Source organism: Motacilla alba, chromosome Z (genome assembly GCF_015832195.1).
Source record: "Motacilla alba alba isolate MOTALB_02 chromosome Z, Motacilla_alba_V1.0_pri, whole genome shotgun sequence".
NCBI classification, from domain to species: Eukaryota; Metazoa; Chordata; class Aves; order Passeriformes; family Motacillidae; genus Motacilla; species Motacilla alba.
This window is the reverse complement of record NC_052046.1, coordinates 37,057,911-37,084,622: the sequence shown is the minus strand read 5'-3', so window position 1 is coordinate 37,084,622 and position 26,712 is coordinate 37,057,911. Positions and strand designations below refer to the sequence as shown.

General features: G+C 38.6%; 1 long non-coding RNA gene across 3 annotated transcripts; it reads left to right on the top strand.

The window, feature by feature from the left end:
- Positions 1 to 3,533: 3,533 nt before the first annotated feature.
- Positions 3,534 to 20,999, top strand: LOC119695351. 3 transcript variants are annotated; one of them, XR_005255185.1, is made up of 5 exons: positions 3,534 to 3,667; positions 15,474 to 15,560; positions 15,671 to 15,744; positions 16,430 to 16,707; positions 17,687 to 20,999. It is a non-coding gene; the product is annotated as an uncharacterized LOC119695351 (long non-coding RNA). The 3 variants fall into 3 exon arrangements; XR_005255184.1 differs by having other exon boundaries at positions 17,654 to 20,999; XR_005255183.1 differs by having other exon boundaries at positions 16,430 to 20,999.
- Positions 21,000 to 26,712: the final 5,713 nt, after the last annotated feature.

Genomic DNA, 26,712 nt, shown 5'->3' with positions numbered 1-26,712 from the left:
AGTGAGGCAAGTAAATGCTGGCATCCACATAACAAGGGGTGGTCTACTTGGATATGCCTTCAGAATGGCCATGGAGAAGGATATCCCTGCAGAATGGCCACAAACAACATGTATGCAAATACCCCCCTGCAGTCGCAGTCCCTTGGCAGGGATGAGCTGTCAGATTTCAGGCCCCATCCATGTGTACAAATTGATAACTGTCCTTTTCTAAAATAGTTCTGATTTTGGGAATGTCATGGTTGAACCCCAGCCAGCAACGAAGTACCACACAGCCAATTGCTCACTCCAGCACCAGCAGGATGGTGGTGGTATCAAAAAAAGTGAGAAAACTTTTGGGTTGCGATAAATCATAGTTCAATAGGGAAAGCAGAAGCTGCACACAAGCAAAGCAAAGCAAAGAAAAGAGTTAGTTTACTGATTTCTATGAGTGTTTTGTGAGTGTATAGTATTCCTATGGGTGTTTAGCCATCTCCAGGAGAGCAGGACCTCATCATGCAAGCATTTACATGGGCAGAAAGACATCATCACTCTGAACATCCTCACAGTCCATCTTCTGCCCCTGGCTTTATGTGCCGATACCATAACCCTTAGCCATTAAGCCAGTTTCTCATTCAGTAGAGTACGGGATATAGCTTGGGTCTGTTGGAGTCAACAGTCCCAGCTGGTTGCCTTCCAACTTCTTGTGTGCCCCCAGCCTACTTTCTGGGAGGGTGATAATAGAGGCAGCAAAGGCCTTGGCTCTGTGTAAGTGCTGCTCAGCAATAACAAAAACATTCCTGTACTATCAACACTGTTTTCAGCACAAATCCAAAACATAGTCACATACCAGCTACTGTGAAGAAAATTAACTCTATCACAGCCAAAACCAGCATTTCATTTCTTGAAGTGAAAGCTATTGCTGAAGTGATATGACTGCAATCTGTGTTATGACTCTGCCCCATCTCCCTTTACATTAAGTGGATCATCATATCAGAGTCACCATTTCTATAGCACCACTTCTGATTTAATATATTCCTACAACAACTACTAATTAAGAAGTCAGGGAAGGAGAAGGTTGCACCAGATCTTAATCATAAGAATTGTCTTTCATCAAGTCCCTTACACGTAGCTACCAGACATCAAGGCTCACAATAAAATTCAGGTCTGAATTTCATTTTTTTTCGTTATAACACTTGTTCAAATCTGCTCTTCAGCTAAAGGGGAGAGGGTTCCTAAATGGCAAGATAAGAGTTCTAAAACTTCTTCTCTAGGAAAATAGTTTGAGAATTACCATCCACACATTTAGTCTGCAGACACAAATATTTTTAACATCACTTAAAAATTTGGAAGGAAGTTATAGTTACTTATTTCAAGTCAGCAGTTTTTTAAAAAGTATCATTTAATGGTACTTTAAAAGGTTAATTTAACAACTTCAGAGTTTCACTCAGTTGTTTCCCTACTGAATCAAAAAGTGTTTCTATTTTTCTATTTCCCACCATTTGAAAGATGTCATGCCATTAATATCATCTTGGATGCATGTGTATGTGTTTGGCGACACCACCTGAACCTACAAACTTATAAGTAAATTAAAATTGGCAAAACAGCAAAGTGGAGTTACTATGTGAAATAATAGCATAAAGTCCTATCCATTTGCCTTCAAAACAGTCAGGAGAGATATTTGGGTGTCTACACGCCAAGTGGAGTCAGTCAAAAAGGTGTTTAAACAATTTAACATCTAAATGCAACTTCTTGGAAAACAGAGAAGTCTGGACAAGGCTGGCTGGACTCCACTAGGCAACACACAATGCAGCCAGTGTATATTTCCAGGAATGCTGGAAACTAGATCTCAATGCCCTGCTGTTTGCCTACATCTCTCTTGGTGGCCCCATGCAAACACTTGCAGCACTGCATGGCCATGAACTTGGCACTGCTGTGTGTTTTAGGAAGTCTAGAAGGCATGGAGAAGGAAGACAGTTTATTAAGAATTGCCTGCTCTGTTTATCTTTGTCATAGGGACAGTGGGTACTGTCGCTACAGGTAGAGTGAGTTGCATCTGACTCTTAATGACACAACGGCTTGTCCTTTATTATTTTTCATTTCCTTTTCTTTAATTAAAAGTTAGTCTGTACAAAGGCTGGATGAGATATGGAACCTTTGAACATCAGAGTGCAATACCATCCTTACAAGGGCAGACCACTCCAGCACTATACTTCCTCTTCTCTGAGAATTCATTTGCTAATAACCTATAAATAAGCATGCTTTCCATTAACTCAGCTTCCAAGAAGTCATCAGGAACCTGTTAGTCATTGTATCCCAAATCATCTGCTCAGAAATAAAAGTGCATTACTCATAGATGGCCAGTTTCAATGTCAAAGGTAATGAAATATAAGTGAAGAAGCTTTAATTTAAAGTCAGATATATCACTAAGTAGTCAGAAGACTAATTTTGTGATATGTAAAAATAATGCCTTATTCTAGAAAGACAGCAAAATGTAGTTCAGTATTATTTATTTTAACAAGCATAGAGGAGGGTTGGGGAACTGCTCATTACAGTTATAGGCCCACCAGTAAACATTTTCCTTGCTTTCATACTTTCTTTTTTTCTCATAAGGAAATGTGGTAACAGGCAGAGATTCTCTGGTTTTAGGCCTATTTCTCCCTCAAGAGGTTTACCCTGAACAAGCTCGAATAAGCTGAATGTCCAGATTGACAGAGGATTGCATGGCATCTGGCTGCTCCTGGTCTCAGGATACCAGCTCAGTGTCTTCCCTCCAAAAATGTACACTCCTCCTTTTTGGTCTGTGTCCACTTTTTGGATTCTTTCTAAAACTGGCAATAAATCCGAGTAAGAGAAAATAATATGCTTAGTTCTTGTGAATGTTTTCCATTTGGAGCTAATTCCAGTATTTATTAAACCAGTCTTCATAGATGGCTTTTAACTATTAAGTAATATAAACAGATTGTGATGGGATTTTGGTTTTGGATAGATGATTCTTCAAAAACCAAATTATCTCTTGATTTATATCAAATTATTGTATACCATTAGTATTGATGTGTAATGCTACACAAGAAGAGAACTGAATTAAAGTCTCAAATCTCATCTAGTCTCTGGACCAGAAAAGTACTTAAGTATGTGCTTAGTTATCAGGGATTCTGACACTTAAAACTTCTGCCTCCCAATTAAAAATCATAGCTTTGATAAAATGCAAGTTTCCACTGTTATATGAGGAAATCTTTTCTCTCCTTTTTTTTTTTTCTTTTTTTTTTTTTCTTTTTTTTTTTTTTTTTAAGGAAGAGGGATGTCTTCGGGCAATAAAATTTGGGTTTGAAAATGTTGTTGGGCTTTACCAGCACTGTATTTCTGAATGGCATTATTCCCAGCTAGCTTGCCATTGCTGTCCCTCTTATCTTCATACCTAACCATAGTTAACCATTCAGGTAATTTGACCTGGAATTCTGTCATCTGATGAGCAGTGAATTGCTTTAGTGGTTTGGTTTGGACTTTAAGTATTAACCATGGTCTACATGGATTACCAAATATTTAACCACAAAACACTAACATGCTCCATTTCCCTGTGTCTCAAGCAGTGGGTACCTACAAAGTCTGGGTAATTCAGCTGAGCATGTGAAGATGATCCTGAAGTGGAACTCTGGATATTTAGTGATTCTTCTTCTGATGCCATGTCCCTGTAAGTAAGCCATGTGTTATGCAAACTTATTGGCAGTAATGATTTAGAAAGACACAGAGGGATGAAATGTGGATTGAATTGGCTGGATAGCTCTGTAATTACAGAGAAAGTCTCTCTTCCTTCCTCCAGGCCTGCATGTTGCCTATGGAGAAACTGTCCTAGGGGTTCCCACATTTTGAAGAGGATGTACCCCCCATGTGTAGGGATCAGTATCTTATGAATTAGGAATAAGCATTCCTCTGCTCAGAGAGGATACCGTGGGTGCACACCATGGGCCACTCTATGGTTTTGCCTGCATGACCATGGAGAGGAAATGATGAAGGGTTATGGAACATCTGCTTTGACCCTAGAGGCATGGGCGCATGAGTTGCAGGGAAAACCAATCACAAAACAGTGTTCTTCAAGGAAAATTGCTGCTCTGGTTTTCAGTGTGCAGTTCCCAAACAGACAGGAAGGGTCTTATTTCTGATCCTTATAAAGAGAGACTTCTGATTTGTATTTACAAGAAGTGAATAATGAATACTGACCAGGATTTAGATGGGCCTTGCCTTCAGCCAGGTGGAGCACAGGGACAACCAGGTTTACTGGACTGTGTGGATTTGATGGCCTGGCACAGCAGCCTCGCAGGAGTACGAGGCTTTAGTAGACACTGGTGCAATGCAAAGTGTATCCTAATGCCATCAGACTATGCAGAGACAGAACCCACTCGTGACAGGGGGATCCAAACAGTGGACTTTATGTGAGTCTTGAGTCAGCTTGATTGGGAATGAGTGGCAAAAGCAACTCATTGTCACTGGCCCAGAGGCATCCTCATCATAGACTATCCCAGAAGAGGGAAATTCAAGGACCAGAAATGGTAAATTGACCTTAGAGGTTTGCACCTTGGAGGCAGAGGAAATTAGCATCTGTCTACCTAGCCTGATCTCTCAGAGGACTGTCCTGTTGTGGGGTTGCTGAAGAACAGCAGGTGCCATCCACCACCACAGTGGTGCATGGGTGGTAATAAAGCTCCAGCGGAGACTCTGTAACTCCTACCCATGAGGTGGTTTGCTGGCTGGAGAGCCAAGGAGTGATCAGCAGGACCTGCTTACACCTTAACAGCCCCATATGGCAAGTGTGAAAGTCTAATGGGGATGGAGACTAAGAGTGGATTGTCAATGGCCTGAGTGAATGCCAGCTGTGAGTGCTGCCACACCCAACATTCTGGAGCTTCAATACCAACACGAGCCAAAGGCAGCCAAGTGGTTCCACCACTGACATTGCTGATGTGTTTTTCTCAATCCCTCTGGCAGCAGAGAGCAGGCCACAGTTTGTTTTCACTTGGAGGGATGACTGGAACTGACTGCCAGGGACAGAAACACAGCACCACCATCTGCTGTGGACTGATCCAGACTGCACTGGAGCAGGGTGAAGCTCCAGAACACCTGGAATATATTGATAACATCATTGTATGGAGAAACACATAGCAGGTGAGGTTTTTGAAAAGAAAAATGGGAAGAAAATGGCCTGACTTTGCTCTAAACAAAAGTGACATCAAGGGACCTATACAGTAGATCTGGTTTTTAGGAGTCAGATGGCAAGATGGAAATCATGTCTCAATGGATGAGATAAAGTAGATAACAGCAGTGTTTCCACCAACTAGAAAACAGGAAACAAGCTTTCTTAGGTCTTGTGGGGTTTTGGAGAGTGCACACCCCAAACTGCAGTCAGTGTGTTGGCCCTCTTTATCAAAAACTGGTAAGAAAATCAGTTTTCACATGGGGCTCTGAGCAACAGCAAGAATTTGAATAAACTCAGTTTATTCAAATTTGAATAAACTCACCCACTTTAGTCGGTGATAATTTAACATTCATAAGTTGTAATCAATGTGTTCTCCACTGCGGCTGGGGAGGATGGTCTTTCCTGGAGCCTCTGACAGAAAGTAGCAGGGGAAATCTCAAGGTCAACTGTTAGGGCTTTGGAATTTGGCATACAGAGAATCCGAAGCCCATTATAGTCCAGCTGAAAAGGAGATGCTGGAAGCTTACAAAGGGTTTCAAGGTGTTCTGGAAGTGATGGGCACTGAATCACAGCTTCTCGAGTCACCCTGATTGCCAATGCTGGGCTGGGCAACCAAAGGAGGGGTCTCCTCTACACATCATTCAGTTGTGCTGTGTGGAGTGAGTTGCACTTGTTGCACAGCAAGCTCAGATAGGAAACCCCAGTCACTCAGGTCCTTGAGCAAAAGCAATATCAGAGCTGGGTCTGCCTTTGCCTGAGGCAAGAGTAATGCAGACTGCTTTCCCCAGCATATTTTTTTTGTTCAATGTAGGAACATTTTCCCCTTCTACAGTAAATAAAAGATTTGATTGGACAGGGGCAGCCTGACTAGTAGATCCCCTAATGCTGACAAACAAGGTGGATTTTGTTCTTCTCTTTTTTTGCATAGCTTGTTTTTAATAGATTTTATGTCTCTTGTCTTTTTGTTGTTCTCCTTTCTATTACTGTTGCTGTACTTACCTCAAACCACAAGTTTTCCTACTTTTACCCTTTTGATTCTCTCCCCCATTCCAACAGAAGGCTAGTGATTGAGTGGCTGTGTGGTAATTGCTGTCTGGGATTAAAGCATGAGATTGGCATTGGTTCAAAGAAATTATTCAGACCAGTGGGCCATCCCATCTCATATCCTGTCCTTGGCACTTTTAGTTGCTGTAGAGGAAGTTCAAGAAAATCATGCAGTATAGTTACAGAATAAGCAAGGATTATTTTTGCAGTGTGACACAGTCACATCGATAATTAAGAAACTTTAAAACTAGAATTTCATTCTTCCAAATGTTGCATTCCTTTACTGAGTACTTGATATCTGTGCTCTTCAATTTTTCTTTAATTTGTATGTAAAAATTTTCAAATATACTGCCAAAGTTCATCAAACGTTTGGAAAATATTTTCTTCTCTGTAATGTAAAACCTCCCAGAAAGTCAATTATGTCAAACCACTACTATTATTTCCTCATCTGCTATATTTTTTATCTGGGAAAGCTTCCATGAAATTTTATTCCTCTCTGAATTCCTACACAAAAAAAAAAAAAGAATAGAAAAATAATTCCTTGAAAACTTAATGGAAATAGGTCTTGTCTTTATTTTCTTCAAAAGAAGAGAAATACATTTAAGTGAAGGCTTTTGAGCAGATTCTTGTTCAGAGGCATTCTACCCTTTGTAAAACTACATGGAGTTAATAACTCTATGGTTCTTCTGATGTATTGGCACTTGCTTTTGCTTCCCATTTAATTTCTTCACTAAACAAATATGGTTCTTTCTCTGTGCAGAGAAATTTTATTTCTTTTCATTGGAATATGCCTCAGAAAGAAGAGTTTTCAGACAGGTCTACACAGGTACTACAGGTTCAAATATACAAACAAATAACACCAGAAATGTAAAGAGTCAAAAAAACCAAAAACAAAACAAAAACCCCTCCAAAACCCAAAAAAAACCCCCACCAACCACCCTACAAAAACAAAAAAAAAACCCCACAAAACAAACAAAAAAACCCCACAAATACACAAACAAAAAACCAAACCAAAACCAAACCAAAGAAATAAATAAACCAAAAAACAACAATGAAACAAAACAAAAGTCATTTCAGGGCATGTAGGGTATTAAGAATGCTTTAAGAAATTTATATACTCTCAGAAATCATTGTTCAGGCCTTCAAATTGTTCAGGCCTTCATGCATTTAACTTTCTCATGTCTAGTTTAAGACAAAAGCTATTAATAATGAAACTATTTCTAGTGGTAGTTGATGCTGAGCAGGGCACTTGCTTTCCAAGTTCAACCTAACTTTCTCCTTTGTTCCATGACCCATCCTTTTGTCCCTTTTTCTCTAGTCCTTTATAGAGGTGCTTTTGATGAGATAATTATTTTCTTTTTGGATTAGTCTATACTCTTAATAACTCATACGTACCAGTGAGATTTGATATAAACTCAAAACTAGAGGTCAAGCTTCATTCCATAACAAAATATTATTGACTGAGTATGAAATAAATACAGAGGATAAAGAACCAAGAATACAGAGATTTCGGTACTTTTTAGTAGATGTTTAGAGGACTGTTGTAAGCCAGATGGTTGTGTTTACCATTATCTGCCTCCCTCTATTTTTCTCATGTTTGTTATCAAAATTTTCCTGTACTTATAACACTTAGCATAAACCTGTGGGAAGGGAAAAAAATAATAGAAAGGGAGGCAGACTGAGTTCTAGGTGTCTGAAACATCAATTAATATGAATATTAATTTGTTTTTATATGCTGCTATGTAGATTTATAAGCTTGAAGTGATAATCACTTGAAATAGTGCATCAAGAGTAAGCTAAACTTTTTTTATGCAAAAGTATGAAGAAATAGACACTCCTTAACAAAATTAATTCCTCTACAAAAACAAGTAGGAGGAGACATAAATAAGAGCCTGAAGAACTTTAGACATGTTCAGAGTTTCATTTAATGTTGGAAGAAATCAAACAGTTTAGCAGCCTGTTGCTTATCAGAGACATTTTCTTTATTCCACCAGAATTTCCATACAGCTGTGGGATGGCTATTGCAGGATAAAGATAATCCTGTGGTGCCCTGGAACTGCGGGACAACCTCTTTCTGCATCCAGTGTAAGGGTCTGGGTGAAATAGGTGTAAATAGGCTCATGTACGTATTACTGACCTGTCCCAAGAAAGCAAGACTAGATCAGGCCACCTTTCTGTGCCTTCTTGGCTAAGCTTTGTGAGAGCCCTCTTGAGTTTGGTCAAATTCCAGGAGAACAACATTGCATGAAAAGAGGGGCTTCCTTTTCCTCGTTTCTGGGTGTATGTTGGAATAAGTTAACAAGGAGACAAAAGGCAAAAGTGCTTACCATATGAGATTATTCAGCCAGGCTACAGAAAAAAGAGGCCTTCTTCTAAAATCCCTGTTGGGCCTGGGCTCATCACTTGGTGGGTTGATCTGATAATGGGAACCAAACTAAGATGTAACATCTGTTACCAGCCAGACATAGCCAAACTCTGAATTCTACATGCACAACAGAAGCTTGGCAACGGTCTATTCTTCACGACAAAAGGACACCTCTGCTGCCTACATCTTCACTGGAAGACATTGAACAAGAGCTATCAGACAAAATTATGGGTTTGTTTCCCTTCCTGGAGACTGGCATGAGTTTTCACAATTGTATTCCCAAAAAATTGTCCTAGAGTTTACCATCTATTCTATTTTGCAAATGTACTATGCTAGTGATTTTGTAGAGGCACATATTTGTGTATGACCTGTCCCTTACGTCAACTTATTAATTTTTGCCTTTTTTGGGACTAAAAATGCTGATTACACGAATGGCTGGAGGCAGAAGTTGCAAGTCCATGCAGCACCTGGTAGCCACTATGAAACGGCTTCCAGCTTTGTATTTGGCAAGGAACCTACATGAATCAGTCAAGAGAGGGCTACAGCTGTTTTTCATCTACAGGCCATCTGACTGGTGTGTGCTGCAGTTGCACACTGTGCATGCGGGATCAGAAGTCTGGCAGAGGCATTGCCACATCCGTATGCATGGATGTCTGCCGGGGCATGAGTGCTCTTCGAGGTTTACTACTGCTTCTGCAAATACTAAGTTTCTCAGACACCTGAATGGTCTGCTTTTTCTTGGCCTTATTTCTTGGCCTCACTTTGTAAGGGTTAATAAAAAATATGTTCCCAAGGTCAAAACCAGCAGGAACAGTTCTTTCAGAGGTAAGGAGGGAGAAAAACTTCCTTCCTTTATAGTGTGGCTTGCAGATCACTTTCTTGGATGCTTACCTTAATCCTGTGTTCCTGGAGGGTCCCACGGTATTGATCTTGCTCCAGTCCTCTTCTGATATGACTATATGATTTGAGGCTGTTAGCTGTGAATTACCTTCTTTTATTTATTTTGGGAGAATGTAATTTATGACTTCTTAGTATGAAGGAAGTATTGCAAAATTCTAGAAGGAATGTCTAGCTCACGGTTCCTTGTTGGTTGCATGAAATGAAACTAGTCCAAGCAGGCAAGTCCTTACACATCTGTATTTCTATTCTGCTGGCTATATCTATCAATAGAAAACTCCTCCTAAGACATGTTCTAAAATTCTTGTGAAACTTGAGAGGAAGGTTTCATTCATAACTGCTGCAAGTCATTCCAATGAAAACCAGGAGTTTGAGAAGGTGGTTCTACCCACAAGGTTGTGCATTTAAAAATGGCTGATCCTGCCACTAGAGTCTTGTGGGAGAAACTATTTCACAAAAATATCAATCCTATAGAATAATTGACCAGAGATGTATAAAATACTAAGTGAACATGAATTCAGATTATTCTGTATGCTGGAACAGCAAGTTTTTTTGTGATTCCCCTCCCACACCCTGCTTTGAAATCCAAATAATTGGATAATCCAATAATTGCCCAACAAAATAAATTCATCATGCTTGTTGTGGTGCTGAATTAGGATTATAACTGAGGTGTTGTGGTATTCTAGCACTGACTAGGAAAGAAAAAACCCAAATTTGGTTGGAGAGGAAAAAATTTCTTTGAAGTAAGGGAAGCTCATTAAACCCCTGTGCTCTTTAGCTGCAAATTTGTTATTGTATATGACCAGCCTGCCAGCAAGGTTCAATGTGTAATGTTCCTTCAATCCATCAGGTTTACATCTCCTCCTGTGAAAATATAGTTGGTCAGTAGTCTGCTCCCTGTGGCCTTTGCATACGCTTCCTGTGTGACACTGATGTGGTAGGGCCCAGCACAAGTGAGCTATTGTCCTTGCTTGCTGGACGAATCCTTCCCGTCAGAGCATGGTAACATGTTCTGCTGGCTTCCAAAACTCCCCTTCCCCCCACACCTCCTCTCCCCCTGATCAAAAACAAAAAGCACCCGGACTCAGTATTTTCATGACTTTTTGGACCTCTTGCATGGAGAGGAAGGGGAAGAGAGGGTGGATGCAGAGCAGCCACAACCAGCGAGTTTGCGCCTGTCAATTTATGCCTTGGAGCTTCTCTCACTGGGTAAACCTGGACAAGCTGGTGCTGCCGTTCCAGCTTTTCCATGTAGGAGAAGTGTCCGCTCTGGCAGGCCTGAAAGCAGCTGTAGGGTCAGGGTGAGCGGGTGCCAGAAGACTGCTGGGGTCACAGACTGTCTGGAAAGTACAGCAAGTTTGGTGCTCACTTTTTTGTGTTTCTGTGTTCAGACTGAAAACCCAGGGGATCTTGAACTTCCTAGTCATTTAAACTTGCAGATCAGAGTGGATACTGGATGAAATCTTAGCTGCTCTATAATTTCAATGAAACCAGAGTGTAAATTTGTAAGGGGTGAATAAAACCAAGGAAATAGTTGTGGTTTTGTGATTATTAAAAGAGCATTCATTGTTTGACTTATTAGACTTCCTAAATCTGTAAGAGTACAAGAACAGGAGCTTTTCTTTTACTCCTAGGCCAGATACTACACAGCAGACTGCAGAGATCTAAACCCATAGCTAACAAACAGCATGCTCCTGAGGTGTTTTTCTTGTTCTTTTCTAAAAGTTTATTTCAATTTCCTCATCCACTCTTGCTACTTCTCCAGGTACTTTACAAAGTCAAAAAAATATTCTCTTTACAATCATGTGTTCTACCTGATTTCTCACAATGCATATAAAGATACAGCATATTTAGAATAAATATTAGGAAAAAATGTGTGAGAAATAGATGTTGTACAATTTGAAAACACATATATTTGAACAAATATTAATAGATTTTTTCACAATTTTTCAAAGTTTACTTTTGCCATCTCTAATAAGCTTTTCTAAAGAGCAGTTATCTTTCTGTAAAATGTTGAACTGTGCTTAAGAAATACATTACTAAAGTATGCTGCTTTGTATAATATACCGCCAAAACAGTGCTCTGCTTTTTAAGTTGTTTTGTTCTTGCCAAATGGCTGAAAACAACTTCATCAGAGAAGAAATTGGCACTGTTTTTTGGGAGTCAGTTTAATGGATTACTTTGTGACAGACATCTGAGATTCCTTAATTTCTGCACTCTATGTTGAAATATAAATAGGTATCTTCTAAAAGTCTAAAAGGTATTTATATGGAAGCACTTGTGCCAAAACTGGCTATTGTAATGCAAACATCATGAACCGGACCACAGTCTAATCCAAAAATTGAAGGCTTGGCGTTTTGCCATCCTGTGAAAGAACAGATTGAGGTTTTGCTAACATTGCCTTGAGATTGAAAAAAATTTTATACAAAGAAATTTAACCTGAGTATAACCTGAGAGCGAGTTTGGAGCTCTTGATATTTTGTCATTCATTCATTGCACAGTCACTGCTTGGTGTAAGTTAACAAATATATAACACAATGAAATCACACCAGAACCCTGCTTTATGAGCCTAATTCCTTCTAAAGCCACTGTAGAAACAAAACAGTGAAGCAGGACTGTGTAGTTTCTTTTCTTTAGCTTTATGAGACCTGTACTTTTAATTCAGGTCTGTCTTTGTGAAGATGAAGTCTGTGAAACAGGACAGGGCTGCCCTGGTACCTCATGACTCATCTGATTTCAAAAGGCAGGGAGCACAGTGTAGTACCCACTAGTTCACTCATGCTGTATTTACTAACATGTGGGAATGCATCAATCTCATAAATGGAGTTGTCCATGCTGTATTTCTAACCCTGTGATTTTTTTTTCTTTTTTTTCTCTCAAATCATTGCTAGACAATGTCCTTCATTTTATGTGGTCCCAGGGACTAGGAAACAGATTCCAGTGAGAAAGTTTCTCCCTTTCCTACGATTGAAAATATAGAATCTAACTATAGGTTTGAAGTAAAAATAGTAGCATAGCAAGTGCCATGAATACGGTCATTCTCTGTGAATGAATGTAACTGTGTTTTCTTTATGGCACAAGAGCAAGTGAGCAGTGTTTAGTGTGCTGTGTTTATAATGGCTACATTTATTCCCTGTGTTGTGGGCTGTATTACATCAAGTGTTTGCAGGAGAAAGAAAGCCTTAAAAATAAAAAAGTAGCTACAAATAAAAATGGTAAGTGCTGGCACAGTGCAAAAAGAAAAAAAAAAACATTTTGCTATGGTATTTTACATCGCAGCATGGATCATTTAGTAAGTTGCAGCTAAAGTTTTAACTAAAACCTGAAAAATTCACAAATTCTGTCCTTGGTCTCTGTAGTACAAATTCAGAATGATCAATCAATGGCCATAAAGATGCTGTGACATTTGCATTAAAATAAATGATTCGTAGTGACCAACATGCTAGCAGGCCCATTAAATTTCCAAAAACTCATAAAGTTCCACTGGGATCACAAGTGGATTGTGGTGAAGTTTGTGTCTTTCTTTGTTTGTGGTGTCTGAGACTTGGGATTTTTTCATTCCCTCATGCCATCAGTCACTGGGTTCATAGAGAGTGGTGGCAGGCAGTGCCTGACTGCCAGACCACTGGCGGTTCAGCCACAACTGTGCCTCATGTGGCTGTGTGCTCCACCAGCTGTGGGAGAGGCAGCTGTCTTCAGGAACACTGGCATACTCAATAGTTCATTTGATTTTTTCGGAAAGTCACACCCTGCTTTTCTGGGACCATTTCCCTAAGCCCCAAGTCCTTTACTATGAGCAACACAGGTATGCAGAGATTACTTTAAGTGAGAAAATATAGGAAATGAGAAAAGACTCTGGGTGACAGTGTGAGAGGGTTCGTTAAGTCTGAGGTTGTCAATGACATTCAGTCTGAAGGCTTTTTCAGCATGCTAGGCTCACCTCAGCCATCTACTCGAGGAAATATTTTCATCCTAGGTGGCCTAATCTGCTAGCCTCTGGATTTGCAGGTTTATAAATCACCTTGAAATGGCATTTTGCCAGAGGGTGATTAAGTTGCTGAGGAGACTTCTCCAGAAGTTTCGTGGAAGATGGTGAGTTTTCTGCTTTCATCTCTGTGAGGCACAGCTCTTGGTATGTGGATGAAATAGAGGATTTGCATGGATGGTCACTCTAACGCACCAGCAAACGTTTCTGCCCTACGGTATAGCTTTTTCTACCTTCTGGTGTTTAAAGACAAGATTTTCACACTCAAAAGCCATGCAATACTTATACTGCATTTGAGCAAACAAAACCATAACATTTTCCACATTATCAGAAAGGCAGAGCTGGAACTAAAAGGTCTACTCAGTGCATCTTATTGAAGCATTATGGATAAAAAACATAGAGAACAAGGCAGAAAATAGAAGTTAAAGTAATTGCAATTATATCATTCAGCCTCACAGTATGTTCTTACCATGCCTCTCCATCTCCTTATATTGACAGTAAATGGTTTATTTTTGAAGATAGCGAGCTGTTCCTTATGAAAAGATAAAAAAAGAATGAACTTCTTAGGTCAAAGGTGGGGGGAAGGGGGTGTAATAGAGGATGAATAAAAAATGTACAGGGCAAAGTAGGTAATTCTGGTGTCCTCTTTAAATAATACGTAATGTTGGGGTCAGTTAAATTGAAGGGTGGAAAAAGCATGAAATTACATAAAGTGAAAGTATGAAATAGTACCATTAATTTAGCCTTTGAATCTTGCTGCTGCAAGCATTGCTGTGAAAACAAGCATTGCAGATTTGAAAAGAGTCTGATATTGCCATGAAAAAAGGAAGCATCCATCATCATTGCAAAATGGGATAAAATTTGCATGACAGCATTCTTCATGCTTGAGAGTGCAAATTCCTTAGGTTAAGGAACTAAGAAAAATTAAGGTTAAGAAAAGTGCCAGTGGAAGCCAGGTATTTCAAAACATTTCAAGAGCTGTGCGGCTTGGCAGTGTTTGGTAGATCCTGTGTAAGGTCCCAGACCAAAGCGATACTGTTCTGAGAAGGAAACTGATAGTCCTACACTTGCTTTTCTCATTCCCCAAAGTGCCTGATTTTAATTCTTGTCCGGTCTTACAGGCCCTTGATACTGTGTGTGAGAGCTGGAGAAGTGATTTGGTCTGTGGTCAACTCTGCTTTCTGAGCCTGCTGAGGATCTGAGGGACAAATTCCTGCAGCCACATTTCTATTTTCAGGGAGCAGAATCTCACTGGCATTCAGCCCCTTATTCTGTCCTGAAGCTTTAGATTCAGACTGTGTTCACCACTTAAATCAGTCATGGCAGGTTTGACTCACTGATTGTGACAGCATGGCATTTATTCCTTATGAATATCACATTCATGTCTGTGTTGAAATCCAGAGACTGTAGATTCGCTTTTTTTTTTTTTTTGCTTTTTTTTTTTCCTCCCTCTCTCTTGATGTTTTAAGACTTCCAGCAGGTCATCTTGTCTTTAAAAAGAACTTGATTTGCCAGCATCATTTGTGATGAGGATTGCCCTTTCAATCTGAAGGTACTGGGATGTTGGGGGAGAAAGAAAAGGTGTTAAAGAGCGTAATGTGCAGTTTTTAAGTGCTCTGTGCATGTTCCACGTTTGCCTATTTCATCTCTCCCTCCTCCTCCCCCTCCGCACTGCAGACTCACATCTGTCCGCCCTCTGGCTCACCTCACCCGCAGCCTCCCTTCCAGCAGGAGAATCGTGATTTCATTTGGAGCACACCAGTCCGTGTGCTGCACAGGCACTACACACAGGGCTTCACTCCCTAAAGCTTATATAGCTGCAGGGCCTAAAAATCCAACTTTATTTTTGTCTTCTTTTTTTTTTTTTTTTTTTTTATTCCTCATTATTAAAGGCTTACTGTGTCAGGTAAATCCCAGCAATAAGCACTTTGATCATGAAGAATAAATATATGCACTTAAAATAAAACCTGACTATATGTAATAAATTATTTAATAACTTATCCATATCTGTGCAGGGAGGCATGGTGGGAATGTGTGGCATGGCAGGCATCCTATGTCTGATGACCACACTTTCTCCTCCCTCAAGATCTTGCTTTATTGAGGTATGTATGATACTATGCAGGCAGGAGGTGGCTTCTGTCACCTTTGTGAAATTATTTTTTCCTTCTATTTCCTAATATAAAGTGTAGAAGTCTGTTAATTTATTTCACAGATTCATGGAGAGGATACCATAGTTACCTCCCTCATCTCATCAGTGACAGACCTGTCGCTTCCTCAGAACTGAAGGTAAAATACTATAGTGTGGGTTTTTTTTTTTTCTTTTCCATGGTAGACAGAAAATGGGCTTGCTTTTCTTATCTTTCAGATTTAGCATCCAAACTCAGAAGCACTAAGATATCTAGGGTCAGTGTTAGAGTTATCATTATGGAAGCTACTTATCTGTGGCAAATCAATTTGTTTTAAGCTCATTGTCTTCCTAGGGATGAATCTTCCCCTGCTTGCTTTTGATTATTATGTTTTATAGACTATTTCTCACTGTGCTAAAATAGGAGTCTATAGCCTGTTTTTCACACGATGCATGGTGATTACTTCTAAACCCAAACTTTTGCAATATGAAAGTTTAATACAGACTCTTTACTGAATTAAATCTACATACCTGTTCCTAAGATGTAGTTGAGATAATATATTTCTAAATGAAAGAGAATACATTATTATGGTCAGAGGTTTCTAGTCTGAGAAGTGCTGTAGCTCTTTCATTCTGGCTTTACTCCAAAAAACTTGAGACTGGACAGAGAGATACCTAAATCTAATTGTGATGGTCTTCAGATTTTTTGTTGTTGTTGGCCCATGGCAGTAGAATAAAAATTATTTGGGAACAAAAAGCAAGCATGATGGAAACCTCAATTCACAGAGTAACTTCTTCCAGACAGCTGATTCATGTTCTTAATTTTATTTTACTTTTCCTTTTTAGAAGGTGTATAACTCTGATCTAATGTTTCTGGATGTGCAGCCTTTGGGGTGACTCTGTCAGATCAGTGGGCAAACCCTTGAGTCTTTGTGTGGTGCATTGGAGAGCCAGCTGACGCCATTCAGAGTTGCTGTCCTGAATGCAGATCTTCTGCGAGCCCTGCTGAAGTGCAGGCCTGATTTCATCAGGTGTATGAAGTAGATGTACATAGGATGGTCACCCTTCCTGGAAGCCAGGTTGCTAACAGCATGCAGAAGTATATTCCTGAGGTGCTGACTGAGGTAGGAGCTCTGTGGCAGTTGGCCCCTATCCTGATTAGCCCATACTGAACATAAATATTTGATATTTAAGGAAAAAAGACAGAGAGATTTCATCCCCAAACTTTTGTTTTTCTGTATTACCTAATCAATATGAAATTCAGTGCATTATCAGGATCTGGGGAGTAAGCAGGAAATTTTTGGATTCTCTGAAATTTTGGTCCAGTGCCACCTTTTCCATGTGATTATGCCGAATTTAAGGGAAGACAATCTCTCCCTTCCCTCTTTGGCCCACACCACAGCAGCTCCAAATTCCTGAAAACCGAGCCTCTGAGTCTTAAAACTGCATGCTGGCTCTTTAATGTGGCATATTTGCCTGAAAGCTACTTTTCTCTCTGTGTGATATGGTGAAGTACGAGGAGCAGGAGTGATTAAAACCAGCTGTTTTCCCTGAGCAGTTTTGCTGTGTTCTTTTCATTTAGTGTTCTTTCAATAAAGAGTGAGAAAACAGTGAAATTGATAAGACAGCATAAGAATATTCTTCTGCATATGGAAATTACTGCAGCAGAATGGAATTTCAACAGTGCTAGGAAACCAGCTCTTAAGCCAGTGTGCAGAAGTCCCCCTAACAACCTTTTGTTAAATTAGCCTGTTGAATTCCATCAGGGGTTTTTTATTCTTTTGTAATGTCATAGGATTTTCTGATTAAGGGATGGATCTGTTTTTGCTTTTTGCCACTCTCAATACAGCTGAGGTAAATAAAAGCTGGAGCATTGTGATGCTTGCTTTCTCTGTAGCGTTTTTCAGGCAAATACTATTGATAAAAGTGCCTGATCATTAACACCCTGCTGTGGTTCAAAACTCTCTGGAACAAATCTTTTTCAAAGGAAAACAAGTCTGATCAAAGTGTTTTGAAGGAAATATTTTAAGTAAGAGTGATAACTTGAATGCCTCCATGATCTTTTGACAGATGATGTTTTCTTCCTCTTGGTTGGGCCTGCAGGAGTTGGCTTTCCTAGTTGGCAGTGAGGTTCTTGTTGCTGGAGTGTGCATTTGTGGAAAGGAGTTGTCTACTGTATCTGAGCTACAATCATCCTGATCCTTTTTCTTCCCAAACCATAAATGAAATTCTATGAACTATTTAATGCCTTCATTGTCTTCAAAAGTGGTCTTTTACTAGTGCCCTGCATGTGTCCCACTGCAAGCTGCTTGTAATAGTAGGCATTCAGCCACATCCTGAAAATACAAGAATGTTAAGGGATGCTAATTTGACGTTTAACAGCGCACATTTCTTGCAAGTGACATTTTATTGGAGGAAGTCTGATAAAGACAACAGTATAACAAGAATCAGGAAGTGAACATACAGTTATAATTTAAAAAATTAGTACACTCATATTTTGTGGTAGTTTTTGTTAGTAATTCCTGTAGGCTTTGGTACTAGTTTGTTTGTGACAGTGATGCACATAAAGGGAAAAGGAATCTAAAACTGCTTCATCTTTTATTGGAAACTACCACAATTCTGAAATGTAGGATGAGTCTCATTTGGCAATAAAAAAATTTATCAACCATTATGAGTCATTGTGTAAAAGTAATTTGATTAATAAAAGGGATAGTTGTAAGGGAGCAATGTTACCTTTACTTTTAAGCAGTAGCCTACAGGTCTTGGAACATATTTATGTTTTCAAGATGGAATATAATACAGCATGCTGGAGACTGCAAGTGTATTATTTCAGTCCCAAATCTGGTTTGTTGATTGTTGAAATTATTTAAATTAGTGGCTGTGCTCATTTCCTTTTCTCATTTACGTATTCTAAATTATAAGTGAAAGACATTTCACTTATGAAATGTCAGAATAAATGGTCATAAATGAATAAATGGTCATTCATATCTCACTTTCAGGCCAAGATGACCTACCACATGAGAGGGGAAAAAAGGCTTTGTTAAATTCATGCTTAAACAGGCTGATTGCCTCTACTTTTAAGCACCTCACTGCAGAAGGTTGATTTGTTGACATGTCTTTAAAGCATGGCATTCGTCAAACCACATCATTCTAGCAGGCAGAGCACCTACACTCTGAGAGGCATACACAGAAATGGTGACAGGTAACAGGAGCAAAGATCACGGCTGGTATGTTGTCGAAGGGGAAGTCACCTCCCCTATGCCTTTAAAAGGACCTTACTCTTGTAAAATTCAACCACCAGCAAAAACACCAGGAAGATGCCAATTAAAAACACTCAATCAAATTTATTCAGCAGGCTCATGTTTTCAGGAAGGATTAGGAGGGGAAAAGTGGAAAGGAAATGAGAAACACCCTTGTCAAGGTCAGATGTAAAGCAGAAGGGCATTGCTTGTTTCATATTGGAGCATGGGGGGGAATGGCAGGCCTTACAAAATTATATCTAATCATGCTCATGGCTGCCCAGTCAGGAAGGGAAAGTAACTGTCAGACAAATCTTCCTCATTACAGAGTCAGCATGACACACATAGATGGTAGATTATTAAAGGATTTTTGTTTGCTTTAAGGTTGGGGAGGGTTTCTTTCTTTTGAAAGTTGGCGGCTCTGGGCATCTTTTAGGAGGTGACAGGAAATGTAGCCTGACTATTCAATAAAACACACCATTGTCACTGGGCTTGTGTGCTGTCACTCTGAAGAGTCCTCTTAAATCATGCATGTTTCATCACTGAAATGAAGTGTGATGGAAATTGCTTTCTTCTTTCAAGGTTCCCACTAGCACCACCACTACCACCACCACCACATATTAACAGTTAATCCTGTATATTTCCCAAAAGTACAACCCCATTTATAATCCCTTAATAATTTTAATCAAATGCTTAGAGGGGAAAGGGAGAGCTGCATCAACTACAAAAAGCTGGTTGTTGTAGAGGGAGGTGAGCAAAAAATGCATCCCAGTGATATATTGCACCTTCAAGGCTGCAGGAATATAGAAACTTCAGTATTTAGTGGAGAGCTTTGGAAGCTGGGAAAGAAGACAAGGAGTTCCTCTTTTCAAAAAAAAAAAATAGAAAACAAGAAGCTAGACAAATGTGACCTACTGGCCACAAGCTGCTCAGGGAGAAATTTCGGTGTGGAATTGCAAGAGCAGACTTGGGGCTGATGGTGCTGATGGAGTTTTGGGGACTGGAGATCTCTGGAAAGACAGGCACGAGCTGCTTACAGTTGTATCTGAGATCCCGTCTGCCCAGCTTACATCCCTGTGCAGTGGGCGTCAGGAGTGGCTGACAAAGTCTGTTGGCTGGGGTTGGCCAGGTGGCATCCAAGAATGGCTTCACACATCTCTCTGAGGGTTCAGAGATTCCTGAACCTTTCACAGGGTTTTCTGAATGGAGTGAACTCCATGGATGGTTAGATGAAAGGGATTTTGTTGTGGGAATTGATATTAGTATATGATTAGGCTAACTGGTGCTAACAAGAAAAAAAGAAAATTAATTTGTAAAGGGAAAGGTTTGCTTTGTGACCAGTGGTTTTTGCATTGAATAGTATATCGTGTTCTTACTAGCCAGTATGTGCAGATGAGCTGGGAAATGTGTAAATTTTATACTACTGTGCAAAAGCTTTACTTATGTGCATGGTGAGGTGAGAGAAAACATTAGAAGTATTAGAAATTTAATAAACCAATATTCAGTGTAGTGGGAAATAAAATTTAAAAAAAGAATGTGGGAAAGTATGTTTACATAATAAATGAAGGGAAAGCTGTTTACTGGGCATCTCAAGTAGGAGGGAGGCAGTAAACAAAGTTCTTTTTTTTTAAATTAGGAGTTGGCAAACCTTGGTTATCTCATTTATCAGTTACATTTTTTGGCCAGCCCAAGCAGGTTTCAGGCCCTTCACAAATCTAAAAGTGGCCTCAAATCTCAAAACTTGTAACAACAGTAGTTCATCCTGAGTGGGTTTATTTACATTCTGAACCACCAAATTGCAGATGGGTTGTGTTTTCCAGCTTGAGCTTGTGAAACAGAAGGCACACATACATACACACTTTGCTTTCATGCATAAAAGGGAAGACTGTCCAATTTTTCAGGTTTTGAGGGAGGCATACTAAGCTTTAATAACAAATCTAACTGAAGACTGGGTTTTACACACGTTTTTCTGTGACAAAAAAAAGTCATTGGAGGAATTTATCACTTATGCCCTTGTTTATGTCAGGTATTATATACTCATATAGCATTTAGCTTACTTTTATAGAAATATACATTTGTAGCTGCTTTCTCACTGGAGAAAACAAATAGTGGTTCAGAGATTAGCAACATAGAAACTTAGTTCTCCTATTGTTTTTCAAGGTTTTACCTTTCCTTCTCCTGCCTAAATCCCTAACTGTGTAATCTATTTAAAATACTTAAGGACACAGTAAAAAACTTATGTGCCAGCCAAATAGCTGTTCATTCCAAATGATGTTAAACAAGCTCATCTAGTCAGATTTCGAGAACCTTTTTTTTTTACTTGAGAGGTCTAAAAGGTCTCCAAGGCTTCAAAAATTGTGTTTTTCAAAAGCAAAAGTTAGAGACAATAGTTTTTGACAATTCTTTTATAAAATTTACCTAATTATTTTTTAAATGCTAACTAAACAAGCCCCCCGTTTTCAGTTAAAAATATAGTTGTTGTTAACTGTATCTTGTTGAATGAAATATGGTGTATATAAAAGACACAGTTTAAGTAATAAAGCACAACAAACAGAAAAACTGAGAAAGGATTTACATGATGGTTTGCCTCAGAATTTCTACTAAGATCACTTGGTGCAGTTCTTCTGCAATGTGAAGGTAAAGAAAGGGAGCAAAAATAATTTCCTTGAGCACATTTTACTGATTAGTTTATTTGGTATAGAAACCAAAGTACAATTTAAACAAAGAAAAATCTATTGGTTTGTGACTTGGCTTCATACTTTCACTTTGAGAGGAAAAATCTCTGAAAACCAAGCTGACACTGTTTTAAGATTTGATCTTTAACAGCTAGGCCACCATATGGAAAAGCTTTAGAATTTGTCTCGAAAATTTAACCCTTTTTTAAGACCTTCAAAAATGTACTAGAAAACTTGCTCTGGTTAATAACTTCTCACAGAAAATTTTAAAAATAAGTGAAAATGGTTGTTGCTAAACTTTAATACTTGGACCAGCCATTATTGTATATAGAACAGCTACATTGAAATTAACATGAATTAACTGCTGCATTAAAATTAATGGATATTTACACCGTGTAACAATATGACCTGAAAATATTTGCAAATGGCTAATATCTATAGAATTCCACTAGTTTCATCCCTGTCAAATGCTAGAAAGTTTGTCCCAGTTGTTGGCTTGCTTGTTTCCCATTGTGGTTATGTATCTACAAGCCACTCTGCACAGAGGTCAGTCTTTTTTATCTTTGCTTCCAAAGGAAGTAAGACTTTTGTAATTGCATTGTCTGCCTACTTTGGGAAGCAGATGAAAGGGGAAAGGCAAAAAACTATTGCTTGAGCCTTGCTGCTGCCAGTCGTGCTTTGTGGGGAGGTGTGTGTGTGCATCTCAGAGGATTACTGCCCCCTAACCACAAGGAATGTAAACACTGGTTTTACATCAGGTTCCTTGCACCTTTTTTTTTTTTTTAATGTGTGTGTCTATTTTATTTTTTTTTTCACTTTGAGAATAACTAAGCTTTTCTGATAAGTTCTGAATATGATTTGCTCCCGTTTACATTCCACAAGGCAGTCATACCTTCATACTATTTCATTTGAAAACCAAGGCAGGACCAAGCTAAACAAAAATTATTCAAACTAGTTTGATCTTCTATTGTTTAACCTACAGGCCACAGATTTTTTCAGTTGGGTCCACCATAAAACACTTGGGAAAAATTTGGAACCAGAACCAAAATTTGGAACCTTTAGACATCTTTCAGATCAAGATGAAATCTGTGCCTGGATGGCTCAAGAGCCTTCCCAGCTTTTGTTAATTTACACTGATTTGTTTTGAATGCTCTATTTGCTTAAATGCTTTTCAAGCCATTATATAATTCTCCATTTTCACTCTACTCCACTCACACCTAAAACTGTTACAATCAAGCCAAGTATATATGTCCAAAGAAAACACGTTTTCTAAAGGTTTTCTAGATGGAATATGGCAGTGATCCTCTTTAGAATACATACTTCAGTTTTCACATGCAAAAAACTGAAGTTTTTTTGCATGTGAAAAAAATGAGTTTCAGGCTTTTTCAAAATAAAGTGTCTTGTAAAACTCTTTGCACAGTTAGGGACAAGGAGAAGAAGAATCCATGGGCTCAGAAATCCTATGGGTCTTACACTCAGTTGCTGTCAATTTACAAACATTAAAATATCAGCTATTTCTCATGTCTGGTATTAGCAATGTGAAAATTGTTAGCATTATTCCAAATGATATTAAAAACAGAGCATTTAACACTGCACTTGGGAAAAGTTATAAGTGCAGAGGCTTGTTGTGACTGAAAGAACACAGGGAAAGAGGACAGCCTGGAGAGAGTGAAAAGTGATTTTGTTTTTAAAAATAAATTCTAAAAAAGAGAAGAAAGTAAAAGGGAAGGTGAGTGGAAAGTTTGTTGGTCTTGCAAAACTGATTTCTGGAAACTTAGATCAGAGCCAGTTCAGGTGGGAATATAATGCTTTATTTACTTTTACATGGAAATATTACTAATACTTGATCTCTACTGAATCATGGAAGACGTTCTAAGAGCCAAAACTCATTTGCACAGTAACTGGCAGCAGTACTACTGGTTTTGTTCTCAGATATTTGTTCATTAAAAAAAAAAAAAAAGATACAGATTTTGGGAGAGCTGCAATACAATTTCCTGTTGTACTTGAATATTAACCAAGTCCAGTCGTATTCATGATTTGGAGAATGATTGATGCATAATGCAGAAAATGACATAGTTTTTATATTAAAGAGTGGTTGGTGTTTTTTAATGCCTCCCTTGCTGTGTGTCTGCAATGGAATTCTATCCCCAGCTTCAGTACTTCTTTTCGTATTTTTCTCTCCTACAGAGTCGATTCCTCAGATAAGGATTCCCTGCACCCTTTTTCTTCCAGATATGAGAGTAGAAAGTCATGTGGGGCACTGGAACAGTTTTTTTACTCTTTCTTGAAAAAACTCACTCATTTTCCATTGGATCTTACTTTCTTTTTTAACTTTTAAGGGCAGACTACAAGTTATTTTTTTATCTCCACAGGAGTGATGTCTGGGCTTTGTGGATAATTTGTACTGGTTGGTTATAAAGTAATCTCAAAGTCAAAATAGGTTGTTTGAATGACTGCAGAGAATGTTTAACACTGTCTATTTCGGCAAAGATCTACTTACCTGTTGCTAAACTTCAGCCTTTCTACTGTTCTTGGTATCAACTTACCAATCCAAAAGGGTTAGCTCAGGATTTTTTAAAGTCAGTCTTATGTTTTTTTAAAGGTTGATTCAAAAACTAATCTGAATTTATCCATGCTCATAAGAAGATTTTCAGTATCTTTTTGTGGACTTCAAAACATGCCTCATTCTGAAAATGCAGGGTGACTTTCATGTTAAGCCAAAGTCCTTCTTGGTATTTATTATCTATGTTGAATAGACACTTTAGCAAATGAGAGAATCCACAGAAAATACCCTATTTCACAGAGGAATGGGAGGACTCCCAGGATGAAGCTAGAAAGCAACTAACAACCTAGTTTTCAGCTCTTCTAGGAGTACTTTTACTTAAATTTTGCAGAAAAAAATTCCAAACCTATCACTAGTTAGGTATGCACAGTAGTAAGAAATGAGTTTTTCTAAGAAAAAAAAGTGCTTGTGCATAGTTGAAGTTCTATGCCAATTTGGAGATATTCTTCAGTGTTCTTCAACAATACCAGTTTTGCATGAAACATCTACCAATCACAACAGAGGAGACATGGAGTAGAAGGGGGAAAACAGAGACCTTGGCATCACCTAGAGCAAATTATCAGGTCAGCTGGGGTACCTCAGCAGTTAATGTTTGTGGTTATTCATCAGTAAAACACATACTTGGGTTTCACTTCTTTTGCAACTTGATGACTTCACAGACATGGGAAAACGGAAGTGTTTTGTCCAGCAGAGCAGAGGGCATTACAACTGACTTGCTTTTTCATTTGAGCATGGAGAGAGAGCCCTCACTGGTGTAACACCCATCAAAAAACATGAAACACAGGTAAACATTAAGAATTATTTTAACTGAAGTGAGTATTGCCATAGCCATCCTCACACACGCACATCCTTTCATCCAGCCTTCTCTTAATTTCTGATGAACTAATTAAAAGATTTGAGACTTTTCATGTTTATTTGGTCAAAGCAAATATTCTGTGCAATAAAATGTAAGAGAATAAGGAGTTGTTTATGTGGCTAATCCCTAGAAATAGATGGATCTTCTATGATGAGCTCTCACTGTTTCAGTGGGATATAGTGTACAGTGGGATACAGGTCAGGAAAGTGTTGCAGCCTATTCCATTAAAATACAGACTGGCAAGGTAATGATTTCCATAACACACGATTATGTCAGCAGAGCTACTTCAACAGAGAGTAAGACACCGCTCACCTTAGCAGTGTGTACTTGCAGGCATTCAGATGGAAAATGTTCAGTGATGGACCTTTTCGACCCCTTAAAACAGAAAGATCCCATTAAGAAGAAATGATTATTAGATTTCTGCTTCCCTGGGCTTCATGATGCCAGGGGAGCAGAAGAAGCCATGGGCCAAATATTTCCAGTGCTTTCATATTAAGGAAATAACTTTTTATCTGGAGTAGACTTGATTAGTTTTTGTTTTGCTTGGTCTTTTTGCTTGGGTTTGGTTTGGTTTGGTTTGGTTTGGTTTGGTTTGGTTTGGTTTGGTTTTTTCACTTGTGATGCCTGTTTTGTGGCAGACTACACCTCCTGATGCTCCCTAGCTGTAAACTCTGGAAAACATGTGGCATTATAGGAGCTTCCAAAAGCATTGATTTTTAGGAAAATGTTAAAACAGAGAGAAAAAGAAATAACCATCCTTCCTAAAAGAGTAACATTCTTAAAAAGATGCTTTGTGTCTGTCAGGAGAGGGAAGCCCAGAGGTCAGACCATGATTTATTAGGAAAGCATACTGAAAAATTTTCATCTGATAGTGAAATTTCAAGCTCATACTTTTCTGTGTGTTATCTTGTCTATGTTATGGTTTAAGGGTGTAATAGCTCAGTATCTAAGATTTCTTCCTAGGTTAAACTCCCACTTGCCAGTAAATTCAAAAATCCTTTGCGCAGGGCTTGGATAATGTCTGTGTCCTACTTAAACATTACCTGTTTTTTGACCTGGAGCTGCGTGTAAACATTCTCTGTTTGTCATGCTGACTGGCTGGGCAGAGCTATGTCACATACAAAAACAGCAGCATGCTTTAAAAGTAATGCTCTATGATTGAGTGCCTGAACACTAAATTAATAAGGTAGAATTCAGGTTAATGAAAACTGGTCCAACTACTGATTTCTCTGTTGCAGGGAACAACAATACAGCAAACCAGCCATACCAACAAAAAAACCAAAAAGTCAGCTATATAATTTCTAATACATATCTCATGCAAAGAATCATATAGCAGTTAAGCTTTCAGAGCTTAAAAAATCAGGATATTTTCTCTTTTTGTATGTATGTATAAATGTACATTTTAAGAGTGGAAAGAAGAAAGAAAGAAAAAGAAAGAAAGGAAGAAAGGAAGAAAGGAAGAAAGGAAGAAAGGAAGAAAGGAAGAAAGGAAGAAAGGAAGGAAGAAAGGAAGAAAGGAAGAAAGGAAAGAAAGAAAGAAAGAAAGAAAGAAAGAAAGAAAGAAAGAAAGAAAGAAAGAAAGAAAGAAAGAAAGAAAGAAAGAAAGAAAGAAAGAAAGAAAGAAAGAAAGAAAGAAAGAAAGAAAGAAAGAAAGAAAGAAAGAAAGAAAGAAAGAAGAAAGAAAGAACATCTTTTCAGTCAACAGAGAAGAAAAAGTGTTTAAATATGGCTGGGATTTGACATGACAATGCAGAGGTAACTGAAAACAGTGTTTCTTCAAACAACAAGTGTTGCAA